A 15,035-nucleotide genomic window follows, 5' to 3' on the forward strand; every position below is an offset into this window, starting at 1 on the left:
TAGGGTCACAGAGGGCCCTCAGATTCTCTGTGCAGAGACAGCACGTCCCACACCCCACACCCGTCGCTGCTCGTGGCAGTTCACTCACCCGCTCCTGCTGCTGGCTGCTGCTGCACTGTCTTACTGCCACATTCTTCCTGCCATGTATCAGCCTGAATTGGTTGTCCTTGGATATCCTTACACCCGTGGGTGTGCGGAGAAGGTGGCTTATTGCCTGGTGCCAAAGTTCAGTATCTTGAGAGAAAGGTACAACTTTGTAAGTGAAGCAGAAAGAGGAGAGATGCAGACAGCACGGGCACTCTCAGATATCATGAGAGCCCTCCCCCAGCTCTGGGGGGAGGCACATGGGAGCAGCTTTGTTCCTATTTTAGGTACAGACCTAAGTATCCCAGAGCCATTTGTGCTCTCTGCGCAGCCTGGCAGGATTTGGGTTACAAGCCTCAAAGAGCTGCTATTGAGTGTGCTGCTCCAGGGGATTACAGGCAGGAAAGCTGTCCCACAACCTCTGTCCTTCTTGAAAGGCTTTCTAAAGTATCCGACCTGTGGCTAATATTAGACACTGCAACTTCAGCAAGCAATCCAGTGCCCTTTCTGTAGTGCTTGGCTCTGCCCATACCTGCTGTGATTTCATCCTGTAACACCATTTTGAGGGTGAATGTCAGGACTACAGGACTCACGTCACTGGACACTTAAGGGTTCCTTGCTGATATTTTTGTTGAAGAGGGTGAAGTGTCCCAGGCAAGCCTGCTGGAGTGTCAGAACCTCCTCCCCTTTCCTTGCACAGCCAGTGCAGCAAAACTTGGGATGATACACTGAATAGCTGGTTTTATTAGAAACAAAACTGACTTAATTTCCATTCATTTAATTAAATTTCATTCACAGGTTCTCTGACACTCGTACAGAAGTACTGAGATGAATGTGTGCAAGTGGTGTTACTTGAGGTATAGAACATTGGCTGCTGAGTCCTCATCACGTCTCTCAGCTCTCCATGAGTTGGTGGCCATGTGCTGCATATTGCATACACCTTTCATACCCACCCTGAGGCTCTTGCTCCAGAGAGTGCCAGGGCTTCACCAAGCCTTGCAATGGCACAGGTGGGACCCTGCAGCCCTGCAGCTAGCCCTAGGAACTAAACAGACTCAAATATTTCAGTTGGAGGATATAATGCAGCTCTGGGGTTTTCGGGGTCTCACCAACTCTGGCTGCCGTGGGTGTCCCAGACAGGGAAGTCCAGTTAAGCACAACCTGTCTGGGCCCCTCAGGCAGGCTCAAAGCTGCTGGCAATCCTAGCAAGCTCAGCTCTTAAGTGAGATCAGCTTGCTCTTTGGTGATTTTCAGCTCTTTGGTGATTTTCAGCTCTTTGGTTGCAAGGTGCCTCGGCAGACGCAGGGAGAGAGAGGAGAAGGCTGTGTGGGGTTCCACAGAGGTGTCTTTATTGGTATTTTCTGCAAAGGGTCCCAGTGACAGTCCTTCTGCCAAACTGGGCAGAAATAGGGGTTTATATAGAGTATAGGAGTTTTGGGAAACAGTCCGGTAGTAAGGGTCGAGATGAAAATGACCTGTTGTTTTACAGAGATAACAAGGGTCCGAGGGTGGAAGAGGGGTTTCTTAGGTCCAGTCATCATGACCAGGCATTTCTTATCTTAGGTTGCTGACTGCCAGAGAGACCTTGCAGGCACTGTGCCCGCTACAGGAGACCTACAACAACCATCTCACCCACCTCCCTGGGCCCTTCAGGGCTGACCAAAAACTAAAGCTTGCTCTTAAGGCCATTATCCCAATGCCTCTTCAACACTGACAAGCCAGGGGCATTGACTGCCTCTCAGGGAAGCCCATTCCAGGGTTTGAGCATCCTCTTCATAAGGAAATGCTCCCTCATGTCCAGTCTGAACCTTCCCTGGAATGGCTTTGCACCGTTTCCAGGAGTGCTGTCCCTGGATCCGAGGGCGAAGGGCTCAGCACTGCCCTCTCCATGTCCCCTCCTCAGGAAGCTGCAGAGAGCAGCAGTGTCCCTCAGCCTCCAAAGGAGACAAGGCCAGAGCCCTCAACTGCTCCTCAAGGGCATGCCATCCAGCCCAACCAACTTGGCTCCACTCCTCTGGACTCCTTCAAGGACCTCCACATTCCTTTTTAAATTGTGGGGCCCAATTTATGGGATTGCATTCCCATTCTAGGGGTGACAGAACAGAAATGCAGTTATTACAGCTATAGTAAATTGTTTCAGGATTTGATATGCCAACGTTAATTTGCAGTGCGTGGCCCTTTGCAGAGGGGAGAGGATGGTCTTGAAATGCATTGGTTACCAACTTGTTTTCAAATGTAATTCAAAGCATAGGTTTCAGCCCATAAATCCTGTTTCATTTACAATCCTTTCTGTTATAGACTAGGGGCATTCAAGAAAAGGGAATTTATCTCTGTTGTGGTTTGACAACAGTTAAGACACCAGACACCCCTGAAAATCATAATGAAGGGCTCATGAGCTGAGATAAGGATTGGAAGAAAACACTCTAAGGGCAAAACAGGCTCAAACTTAAAGGTATAAATTAAATTTAATATTAACAGAGTCAGAGGAGGATAATGAGGAGTAAAAGAAGATTTTCAGTTCATCACTTGAGATCTTTCTACAGTTTGCTTAGGAAGAGGAGTCTTTTTCTTCTGCTATGCCGTGGAGTCTTTCCCGTGGGAGACAGTTCTCAGTGGCTGTGGTTCAGCATGGTTCTAATTTCACAAGTAGCGGTCCTGCCCAGCTTGCTGTAACATGAGTCCCTCCCACAGGCAAAAGAGTCTTCTCAAAACTGCATGTCATGGGTCACTAGTCCATGGGATGCAGTCTTTAAAGGCTAGGTGCTCTAGTTTGGAAGCATGGCCCCTCTCTCTTTGTTCAGGTCTCCCTCTAGACCACAGCTTTTTTAGGATCCACCAACTCCAGCGTGAGCACCTTTTCTTATGGGTTGTGAGTAGATCTCTTCATCCCACATGGACTTCATGCATTACAAGGGGACAGTTTGTTTCACCACAGTCCTCAGTACAGCTTGAAGAGAAATCTTGGCTCTGACACTTCTTCCCCCTCTTTCTTTACCACTGATCTTGGTGCCACCATGTTGTTTTCCCTCACGAGTCCTCACTTCCTCCTCTTCTCTGACTAGAAGAAGAGCTACTGCTTGTAGGTAGCACTGCCCACAAATCCCACGAGTTCAAAGATTCCTGCAGGATCCTGCAGCGCTGAGAAGTTGATCTCGTCCAGGTTCCACGTTGGGAATCACTCGTCATGCTTCTGCTGCCGGCCATGCGGCTCTGCCCCATTGCACAGGCAGTGGTGGCTGCCGTGGCGCTGGCGCCATTCAATGCCTCTCCACGTGCCCCGGGAAGGGGGAGCCGCTGCTGCCCCTGCCCTTCTGCCCATGGCACAGTGGCTACGAGTGGCCAGGCGGGCAAGGCTCACCGCGGGTTGTGCCAGAATGTGGTGGCTGTGGTGGTTGTATGGCCACCCCCAGCACAGGGATCGCCCCTGGCAGCGGTGCCTCGCCACCCCTCAGATAAGCCTTCCCATGTGCCATTTTGATTTCCTTCTCAAATATGTCACCACAGAGTGTTACCAGCTTCTCTAATTGGGCCAGCAGCATGTCCATCTTCAGAGCCATCAGAGATTGGCTCTGTCAGACATGGTGAAGCTTCTAGCAGCTTGTCACAGAAGCTACTTGTGTGGCATTTCTCTCATACTAAGAACTAGGCTGTGCCAAATCAGCACAATTTCTAGCCTCACTCTCACAGGCCTGTTGATGCCTGCTGATCTATCAAACCCATGGTTGGACGTATGGAAGGATCTGTGTTGTGACACTGAGCGTGTGTCATGGCTAAATCCCAGCTGGCAATGAAATACGCAGCTGCTCCTCACCCACCTCCATCCTGCCCTGGTGGGAAGAATCAGAAGGAAAAGTTAAAGCTCATGGGCTGAGAGAAGAACAGTTTAACAATTAAAAAAAGCACAAAAGAACCCCACCAATAATAATAAACACAACACTAATAATTGTTGTGAAAAGGAGACAGATAAAATGCAAAAGGAACAAATGAAGCCCAATACAGTTGCTCACCAATGCCCAGCCCACTCTTGAGCAGCAAGAACTGTCCCTCCTGGGCAGTTCCCCCTGTTCACACACTGGGCAGGATGTTTTATGGTGTGGAATATCCCTCTGGCCAGTTTGAGTCAGCTTTCCCAGCTGTGCTCCCCCCAGCTTCTTGCACAGCTACTCACTGGCAGAGCATGAAAGAATGAAAAGTCCTTGACTTGGGGTGAGCACAACTGAGAAACAATGAAATCAGTGTGTGATCAACATTATCCTCTTCATGAATCAAAAAACCACAACGATGTACTAGCCACTGGGAATAAAATTAACTCTGGGAGCCATTGTGCAGCTGCAAAACTGTAGCAGTGGGGAACAAAGTGACATGGACCCCCTTATGCATCCAAAGAAGATTGCCTTATTGTAGAATCGGGCCTTTTTTTACTGTGAAAAGTGTCCATCACTTGTTTTAAAAGTTTAATAGTAGTAAAACGGTTATAAAAATAGTAATACAAATTAGAGCAATAAGAATTTGGACAATCAGAGTTAGGACAATAAAGGACAATAAAAAAAAGCAAAGAATTATGAAAGTTTGGATGCTTTCCTCAAAAAAGCATGTCTGCTAACAAAGAATTAACCCTTAAAAGCAATAGCCTGTTGCATATTCATATATCTCATACATGATGCAAACATTCCTTTCAAACTAGATTTTTCTGTTTATTGTTAACTTCTCCCCCTTCTTCTTGTAAATCATGGTTTGGGTCCATGGAGTTTGAAAGGAGGTAGAAGAAGCCTGGTTCTTCCCAATAAGGAGGCAATAATTCTTCTCTTTGGGATTTTAGTGTCTTGTTGCTGTTATCTCTGTGCAAAGAATTTCTTGATTATCTTATCCATTTCTTGAGCTAGTTAGAAAAATATCTTACATCACATAGTCTCTATTTTAATATTATGTTGTAGCCTGAAACTATATTTAACACACTATTTTAAAAGGATTAATACAGCGTAACTTTCTAACATAACACATATAATATTCATTTTAATATTTGTGAAAAGCCAATCATATAATATGCCTTTAATTTTAACCTGACATAACTGAAACCAAACTGAGACTTAAGAGATCTTAACAGAAAGAATGCACTCATTGGCTGGCTCAGCTGCCATGCTGCTGTCCATGCATCCTACCATCCAATCAGTTTCCTGTTCATACGCGGTCCATGCGTTCCTTCAGCCAATCAGCTGCCTGCTCATACACTGTCCTCGTGTTCCTCAGCCAATCAGTTTCCTGCTCATATGCTGTCCTCGTGCTCCTCCAGCCAATCACAATCTCACAAATCCGGCTGACTGACTCCTCGCTCCCAGCGGCCTCTTGCCTTCAGACCATTCCCGCCCATCCTGTGCCTTTCTGTGGGGCCTTCTGGTGCGCGTGAGCTGTAACCACTCTGATAATTATTATCCCATATCCTACAGAGAACTACGGCATCACTGCCACCACAGAAACACAGTGGGATAACTCACATGACTGGAGTGCTGCAGATTCCAAAGGGGCAGGCAAGGAAGTAACCAAGTTGGGGTAACCATATGTGTGAGTGAGTGTTTTGACTGCTTTGAGCTTAATGATTCCAACGATAAGGTTAAATGCATAGGTTTATGGTTAAGGATTGGGGGAGGAACATTGACCGTCATGGACTGACCAGCCAGGAAGAAGAGGCAGACAAAACCTTCTATAAGCAGCTGGAAAAATCCCCACAATCACTGCTCCTTGTTCTTGTGTGGGACTTCAGCTTAACCAGATGTCTGCTGGAAATACAACACAGTGGAGAGGAAAGAGTCTGTGAGTTCCTGGAGTGCACGGGAGAGAACTGCCTGACGCAGCTGGAAAGTGAGACAACGGGGAAGGCGCCCTGCTGGACTTGGTGTTTGTGAGCAGGGATGGACTGGGGGGACGTGACAGCTGAGGCCATCCGGACACGGCGATGATGAAGTGACAGAGGTTTTGATACTGGAGAAATAAGGAAGGAGGACAGCAGGACTGCCACCCTGGACTTCTGGAGAGCAGACTTGGGTCTGTTTAGGAGACTGATTGAGAGCCCCTTGGGAAGCAGTCCTGAGGGGCAGAGGGGTCTGTGATGGTGTTCACAGGGGTTCTTGGATGAGGGGAGAGATGAGAATGTTGACTCCATGTTCAGAAGGCTTGATTTATTATTTTATGATATATATATTACATTATAACTATACTAAAAAGAAATAGAAGGAAAGGTTTCCTTTCAGAAGCTAGCTAAGAATAGAATAGAAAAGAATGACAACAAAAGGCAGCTCTCTCAGACTCTGTCCAAGATAGCACGGTCCTTGATTGGCCATTAATTATAAACATCCAAGATGGGCCAATCACAGATGGACCTGTTGCATTCCACAGCAGCAGATAATCATTGTTTACATTTTGTTGCTGAAACTTCTCAGCTTCAGCAGGAAAAATCCTAAGAAAGGATTTTCACAAAAAGATGTCTGCGACAGGACAGGAAGGCTGGACACTTATCAAGAAGGAAATCTTCAAGGCACAAGAACAGGCTGTCCCAATGTGCTGAAAGACAAGCTGGTGAGGAGGACACTGGCCTGGCTGAACAGAGAAATTTGGCTGGAACTCAGGGAGGAAAATTGCATTTAACACCTCTGGAAAAAAGGACAGGGAACTCAGGAGGACTTATGAGGATGTTGGGAGGTTAGGCAGGGAGAAAGTTAGAAGGGCCAAAGCCCAGCTAGAAATTAATCTGTCCCATGCTGTAGGAGATAAATGGATAGTTTTCTCTGTTTCTATAGATAGATCAGGAGGTCCAGGGAGGCCCTCTATCCCTTCCTGTGGTGAGAAAAAAATTTCCACAATGAAGTGGCTGAAGTACTTAATGCTTCCTCTGGACCTGACTGTGCTGGTCAAGAGCAACTGAACATCAACTGGTGTGTGCCCAGATGGCCAAGAAGGCCAATGGTACCTGGCCTGCATCAAAGACAGCACAGATGAAGTTATTCGCTACCCCCTTAATGGTATAGTTATGAGCTGAGTTTGCACAATTTTGTTGCAAATTTGATACTTTCACACACTTGGGTCTGGTTTCTTCCAGCAGCAAACTCACTTGCACAGAAGAGGTCAGTTAGTCGAGTTGTCTTGAGCATGTTTTGGAAGCAATCTGTCTTTGACACTGTCTTATGTCAAATGCCGTACCCCTCTGGTGTGCAGAGGGGCCGCAACAAAGCATCTCAGACCCTTCCATTATGAGCTAAATGCCAGAACGTTCCATCACAGGCCATACTATCTCTCCCGTCCATTAAGAGCTCATGGCCAGAGCCTGCCTAGAAGGGCACATTCTCCCACCACAGCCCACAGCTCACACTGGGGAAGGGTGGCAGTGGCTGCAGCTGGGTCAGGGGTCTGCACCCCTCACAGAACCAGGGAACACAATGGTTGGAGGCCCTGGCACCAGCCGGGTGGTTGACACCATGACATGCTGTATTGGGGGCTGGGGGCCTCATGCATGCAGTCACCTGTGACAGCAGTCACAAGGGTTTTCAGGTGAAGAGAGACGAGAATGTTGATTCCATGATCAGAAGGCTTGATTTATTGTTTTATGATATATATATTACATTATGACTATACTACAAGGAAATAGAAGGAAAAGCTCTCAGAAGGCTAGCTAAGCTAAGAATAGAAAAGAATGATAACAAAGGAGCTCTCTCCCACTCTGTCTCAGAGAGAGCTTGGTCCTTGATTGGCCATTAATTGTAAACATCCAAGATGGGCCAATCCCAGATGCACCTGTTGCATTCCACAGCAGCAGATAACCATTGTTTACATTCTTTTTCTCGGGCCTCAGCTTCCCAGAAGGGAAAATCCTAAAGAAAGGATTTTTATGAAAAGATGTCTGCGACAGTCACCCTTTGTCCCGCTGGGGTCTGGAGCAAGCCCTGGGCAGCCCTGGGGAGAAGGAGGTGAGGACATGGGAGCTGGAAGCACCATGGGTTGAGTGTGAGCAAGAGTGGTCCTGGACCCAAGAGCAGCACTGCTGCTCCACTGCCACCCTGCAGCTGATTCAAGGCTGGCTGGTTGAATTGAATGGTCAGTATGAGAAGCTAAATTTAAGCAGTCAGCAGCTGTTTCAGGAATTGGAACAGGTGGAAAGAGAAAGATCCGGCTCTGTCATTTCCAAGCTGCAGCAGGCTAACCTGGAAGCAGACAAGGAATCTATCCTCCTGGAGGCTGTGAGAAAGCAACTGGCAGAGCTTCAAGCATTTGTAGCTTAATATAACTATGATCCTCTTCATGGTCTCAATGAGTGGCCTGAACTAGAGCTTTCTCTCATTTCTGGACAGTGTTTACATCTTTGAAGACATGGATGAAGATGGTTGGTATGTGGGAGAACTGCATGATGGCACAAGAGGATTTGTCCCATCCAGTCTTGTTGAAGAAGCTGGAGTGATGGGACACCCTGATGGCACCACATCTGATGGAGACCAACTGATGGTGTCTCCAGGGGCTAATGCTTAGAGGATGCAGAGGATGTCCACTCTTATCTTCCTGTTAAATGTTTTCTTGATGATCTGTGTCATCTCTCTGTCCTGTGCATATGTGAATGGAAAGGACAAGGTGCATTCTGGGCAGGGGTAGCAGAGAGCAGATGGTGGCAGTATTCACAGAATCCACACACGTGTGTGCTTGTGACTGTGGAGTGTCACGTACGTACCTACACTGTGGACAGGGCACCAGGCTGGCTTCCAGCAGCTGGGCAGATCTGTACTGTACTGAACTACAGCAGCACAGCAGGAGAGGTCCTGTTCTGGAGTGGCTGGGGGCCAGTCTTGACATCCCTCAACACTCTGGGTCTCTGGGTTGCATGGGGGAAACTGAATCCTGCTCCATCACCAGGGCTTCCAGCTGGGAATGAGATGACTGCACTGCTTCAGCTGAGGCTCTGCCTTGCACAGGATTCAACCAACACCTCCCTGTCACTGCCTGTGTGTCCTTGCTTTGTTATGGGTCAAGGATACCAGAGACCAGAGGGAAATATTTACACCTTTTGCAGACATCCATCTCTGGTAGGACAAACCTGCTTTCAGAGTCAGTCCCTCTTGTCTCTTTAGATGACTGGTGATTATTTCAGTCAGCTAAAAGATGATTTATTGAGGGTGACTCTGCTGCCCTTTTTCCACAGGAGCTGTCAGACCTGGAGCCCTGCGACAGGGAGGCCAAAAGGGGCAGAGAATGTGGCACCTTGGGCTGGCAGGCTGTGAGTCCAGGTGTGTACCCAGAGGTACCCAGGGCTGTCCTTCTGAGTAGGATCTGTGTGCCAGGGCAGGAACTCTGCTGCCTGCCAGGGTCAGTCAGCACTCAGCCAGCCCAGGGAGCTTCCCCGAGCACTCTGGGGAGAGGCTGGGGGTGGAAGGAACCGCACTGGGAAGGGCAGAGTCCAGTTTCAGCTGAGAGGGTGCTCCATGGGCCAGGGCTGTTCACAGCTCCACATCACCCTCAGGATATTTCTGATGGCGGTTTTGAAGAAGAATATCAAAGCAGGGGTTGAATGAAAGGGAAGGAGTCTGTGCATTGTGTTTTCTCCTCTTGGTTCCTGAGTCGGCAGACTGCATTTTGGAAAAGGCATCGAGAGCTCAACTCTCATTAGGACTTGGCTGCCCTGCTCCTCAGGCCCTGCACACACCTCTGTCCCTGTCCCTGTGCTGCTGCCAGGAGGGCTTTGCAGGGCAGTGCTGAGGACTCAGCAGGTGGGAAGGGGTCTGTGGACACTGACAGGGAGGAGTTGTAGGAATCAGAAACAGCTCCTGGCAGAGACATCTCCAGGCAGGGAGGGAGAGGAAAGTGCCACCCGAAATGCCTTGGGAGAGGTGATTCAGGCTCCTCTCTGCCATCCCCTGCAGTGCAGATGCCTTGGCCAGAGCAAGGTTACCTGGCAGGAGAGACACCATGATCAGGAAGGGGGTACTCTCAGGGCAAGCCTCACCTCCTACACTAATTTTTCTTCACCTGAAGGATTGAAAGGCATTGAGCACGGGTGCAGTGAAGCAGTGTGGGGTTGAGATGTAGCAGCATGCTTGCTGCTACCTATACTTATTTCCCAATAAGCATCTCCTGTGGAAAAGCCACTTGGGGAAGGATTCAGGCGAAACCGTCAAGTCCACACACACCACATTCGGTGAAGAGAGGCAGAGGGGCCTTTTGTACACTCAGCTCCAGCAAGGTTTATTTCAACACGCCCAAGGGAAGCCAGAGACAAAAGTCAGGACTGTGTGCTCTGCACAAGATTAAGTAGGGGAGGGCATGGGGGAGGCACAAAGGGCAGGGCAAAGGGCTCTGGCTTTCAGGGAAGATGGGGCTGGCCACCAGGGATACCACAACCAGTGAGGAAACAGGGAAAGGACAAACATGGGGAATTTGGGACATATGGGGCAAGGAGCTGGGATGGACCAGTGTTAAGCAAGAGTCCACGAGGAAGTCCTTTCCATCTCTCTATGGTAAGTCTCTCCAAGGCAATGCTCTGGGGATTTCCCTGAGGGGGAAGATTCAGAGGATTCCATAGCACAGGTTGCCCAGCGCAGTGGTGAAGTCACCATCCCTGGAGGGATTTAAAAGACGTGTAGAAATGCCACCTGGGGATGTGGTTTAGTGGTGGTCTGGACAGTGCTGGGTTAACAGTTGGACTTGTGGTGTTGGTGATATTAAAGGTACTTCCTAATTTAAACAATTCTTTGCTTCTAAGCCCCTGGTCTGTTCTCCCACCCACAAAAGTCTCTGCTGTTAAGGCCATTGGTACAAGGATGAGGTACCTCCTCAGCAGCCCAGCCTCTGATGAGGAGATACCCCCTTGTGCCCATATATCTTCCCTGACCTGCCCCACTGGCAGGAGCATTGGGGTATTTCTCTATGTTTCCCTTCTTTGTCAGCATCTCATCTGGGGTCCCCTGGTGTTGCAAAAAGTGAGGCTGCAATGAGCTCTCCAGGCTGAGCCCCTCGAGATTCCTCAGCTGCTTCTCATCAGACTTGTGCTCCAGACCCTTCCCCAGCTCTGGAATGCCCCAGCCCCTCAATGTCCCTCTTGTCATGCGGGGCCCAAAACTAACTCCAGGATTTGAGGTGAGGCCTCAGCAGTGCCCAGCACAGGGGGACAGTCACTCTCTGAGTCCCATTGGCCATGATAGCCAGTCCCAAAATGCTTACCCACAAACTCTTACTTGGATGGATGGTCTTCATCCATCCCTGGGCACAGCTTGATCCATTCTAGTTCCTCTCACACGTAAAGAGCAGTTCCAGCCCTTCTCTTTGCTGACCCATCTTTCTTAGTGTGTAGCATTCCAGTCATTCCAGCTATCCCACCACATCTCTGTCATGGCAATGGGACCACGGCCCTGTGACCACACACAGCTCCCCAGTCCTTCCCATTTGTTCCGGGCAGTTCAGGGGTAATGGAGCAGGCAGCCTTCCCAGGAGGGGTCCAAGAGGATACACAACAGCCATACACACCCCTGAGGTGGCTGGTCTGCTCTCATCTTGGGAGGCCACAAAGGAACAGTTGCCACTGCTCAGGGGGTCCTGGCTTATTCCTCGATGTGATGGTGGAAGTGCCCCCAAGTCCTTCAATTTAAAGCCTAGCTGTCCAAGGTGTCTGGCCTGCTGTCAGGTTCCCTGACCTCTTCTAGACATGTGGATCCCATCCCTCCCTAACAGGTTGTAGTCATCAAAGAACGTCCTCTTATCATAAAAGGCAAATCCCTATGATGGCATCAGCCACAAAGCCAGAAATTGATTTGCATTACACATCTGTTCCTCCCCTTTCCTCTTATGGGTGAAATGAAGGAAAAGATTACTTGGGCACCAATATTTTTCACTTGGACCGCCAAGGCTTTGTAATCTTTCTTGATTTTGCCCAGTTTCTGGCTTGTGTGGCGTTTGTGCCAGATGGAAGAGCAGCAGTGGAGAGCAGTCCGTGCTCTTGAGAGGTTGTGGCGCCCTCTCAGCCATATCTCAGGCCTCAGCTGACAGAAGGTAGGTAACCTCACATGGCTGTCTGCTGAAGGCCTCACGGTCCCTTAACAGTCACCCACTGTGAGCACTCATCATTTCTTTTACAGTGTCCCCTCGGTGTCTATGGTACAGTTTCTCCTTGCAGACCTTGCTTGTGGGTGTCTAGAGCTGCCAAAATGCTTCTTCTGGGTCTGGTGTGGTGCTGGAGGGCGGAGACTGAAGCACTGCCCTGCTTCTGTGGGTCAGCAGCTCTGAGGTGCCTTGTTCTCAGTGCCTGCCAGAGGAACGTGGTTCTGAAATCACCTCTGCACATCCATGTCAGGTCCTCTAATACTGCACGGCCTTTTAACTGTTTCCTGTTTGTGAGATAATAGATCATCAAACCTGTGCACACCTTATGAAGGTATTTACATTTTCTCCAGGAGAAAGGTCTGGGCACTTGTTGCAACTCACCACCTTTACTGAACTCTCCTTCCTTACCACTTGTATCCTTCCCTTGGCAAGGTCCATGCCTGCTGGACATCAGTTGATTGCAGTATCTGGTGTGAAATCATGTCTGAAAAAGAACACACTGCTCTCCTCCCTTTGCAGAGGGAGCTTCCCCTATAGCAAAATAATCTGGAGTTACCCATCTCACAGTTGTTGAGGGACACAAGACAGATGATGGACTTTGGACCTGGTTAACATAAGAGATTTGGTAACAGGATGTCTTGGCAAAAGCAAACAGAACTTTGAAAATTAGACCTAGATTGCAAGAAGATTCAATCAAACGGGTTTACTGGAAAAAGAAAATCCCATTAAACTCTGCAAGCAAGAGATGTTGCTATATGCATAAATTTATATATGTGATTTTAACCTAATCACTGTAGCACACATTACTAGTCTCCCTGAAATAGTATATAAGTGTTTGTATCCCACAATAAAATCGGATTCTGATCACTGAGTCAGTCTCCCTGTCTCCATCGCCGACACACGGTGTGGAATATCACCAGGTCACAGGTGAACTCATCCCCAGGGTTTGTGCTGCTGGCAGGTGTGGGGACAAGCACAGCCATGACCTGTGTGACGTACGATGGCAAGAGACACGAGCTAGGTGCAAGCAAATTTACTTCATTTGCGAAGCTCACCAGATTTATATCCTTAGCACAAAAGCTATTTCTAACTGCAAGCTTAAAACTAATCACAGTTCTACAATAAATCTGTCATCTCAACATCTTCTATTATTCTTTCCAGAGTCACGAGTCAGTAGAGCAGAAAAACTGTTTTGTTTTAGATTCTTCTTGTTCTGAAGCGGTTTCTTGTTCAGCTGGTGTAGTTTGTCCAAACACGTGATATTGCTGCCACTGTTTTTTCTGTAACCCTTTCCTTACCCCAACAGACCTCCCCCACTGACATGACTTTATTGACCCCAGCAGGATGCAGTGAGCCATTTTCTGCTAAGTGCCTGCAAATCCCACAGGAAAGGAGCAGGAGACATTGCTCAGAGACAATGATGCTGACACACATACAGACAAATGACACCAAAGTAATTTCACTGTGTACATTTCAAAAAAGTCCTTGTTCCTGGAACATCTTTTCTGTAGAAATTGTGTTCAACAGAACAAGGAGAGTTGACAACATGAGATGCAACTGGAGAAATTCTGACCAAAGAGAAAGGGTTGGGTCAGACCCTTGAGAGAGAACCAGCATTGGACAGAGGTCCAGAAATATAACAAGACCTCTGCCCTGGGAAACCCTACACAACTCAGCCAAACAAGGTCCAAAGACACCAAAGGCAGCCCTCAGGCAAGCCCAGCTCTGAGCAGCTGGTTACCACAGAAACTCCACAAGTTCTTTCTAACCTCAATCCTTCTGTGAGTATAAACTACCAAGTTCTCCTAGGAAAGCCTTATCTCATTCCCTCACATTCATCACAGTCATATTTTGAGAGGTCCCAGGACCCAGATAGAACCAAAAGAGGATTTTTTTCTCTTAGACAATACCAGTGGAAATGTGAAGATGGAAATACCCTCACCAACACTGAAAATGCCACTCATCCCTCTTTATAATCCAGACAGATCCAGATCCATTTGGGGGTACTGATTTCAGGAAGAAGAGTGCAATCAGGAGAGGTGAGAGCTAGGAAGTACCCTGCCAACAGCCCCACTGCCCAGCTGCCTTTCTCTGGCTTAAATTCAGAAAATATCATTCTTCTTTTTCACATCTTCTGTAGAGTCCCCCCCATGGCCCACCCTCCTGCATCCATCACCTTCACCTCCCAGCACTGCCTCCCTGAAGGTGAAGCCATCACAGCCAGCACACAGCAGCATGGGTTAAATCTCTCAGGGATGTCCTGTTGTGTGTCACCTCATTTCACACTTTTGCCATCATCAGACAGGACAAGGTCCCAGCGGGCTGTTTCTGGATCCAGAACCGTGTTCACTGCAGGTGAGATGGAACCAACACATCAGGGCAGAGCTCATCCCAGGGGAGCTCTTGGCTGGGGCTGCCTAAGGAAGAAGCAGAGTGGGAGAGGGAGATGGCAGACTGTGGCAGGGGAAGATGCATGTCCTGGGTTGCAAGATGTGGGTGGAGGTGTATATTCTATTACCATCTGTTAAAGGTGGGCAGTTATCTTCTGTTAACTGGGCAGTTTATCTCTTCCACAACCAATCCTCCCTCGGGGAGATATCTGCTGTTAATGGGCCATTGAGTCTCACTGATAAAATTACATCATCCCATTGTGAGGTGTGCCACCCAGAGGGAGGAGCCAAGCATTCCTACCTGGATATAATCTGAGATTTGGAAGACCATAGTCAGCCTTTTCCCACCAGAATCCCAGAGGAAGACCAGGCCCATCTACACCCCCACTGGATCTTCAGAGGAAAACTCCACCCTCCTACAGGATCACTGCTTCAACAGAACCACGCCTGTCACAGCAGGAGGACTGCAGCCACCACACTTTCTGTGGATCTGCA

At 48.5% G+C, this 15,035-nt stretch overlaps 1 protein-coding gene across 1 annotated transcript in view; it reads right to left on the reverse strand.

Moving 5' to 3' along the window:
- Nucleotides 1-424, reverse strand: part of CERS4 (ceramide synthase 4) — a 46,415-nt gene extending 45,991 nt beyond the window's left edge. Inside the window, exon 1 of the mRNA XM_063160769.1 lies at nt 89-424. The gene's annotated coding sequence lies outside the window, so the exon portion shown is untranslated. The remainder of the gene's footprint in view (nt 1-88) is intronic.
- Nucleotides 425-15,035: the final 14,611 nt, after the last annotated feature.

The sequence above is a fragment of the Melospiza melodia genome, chromosome 7 (genome assembly GCF_035770615.1).
Source record: "Melospiza melodia melodia isolate bMelMel2 chromosome 7, bMelMel2.pri, whole genome shotgun sequence".
Taxonomy (NCBI): Eukaryota; Metazoa; Chordata; class Aves; order Passeriformes; family Passerellidae; genus Melospiza; species Melospiza melodia.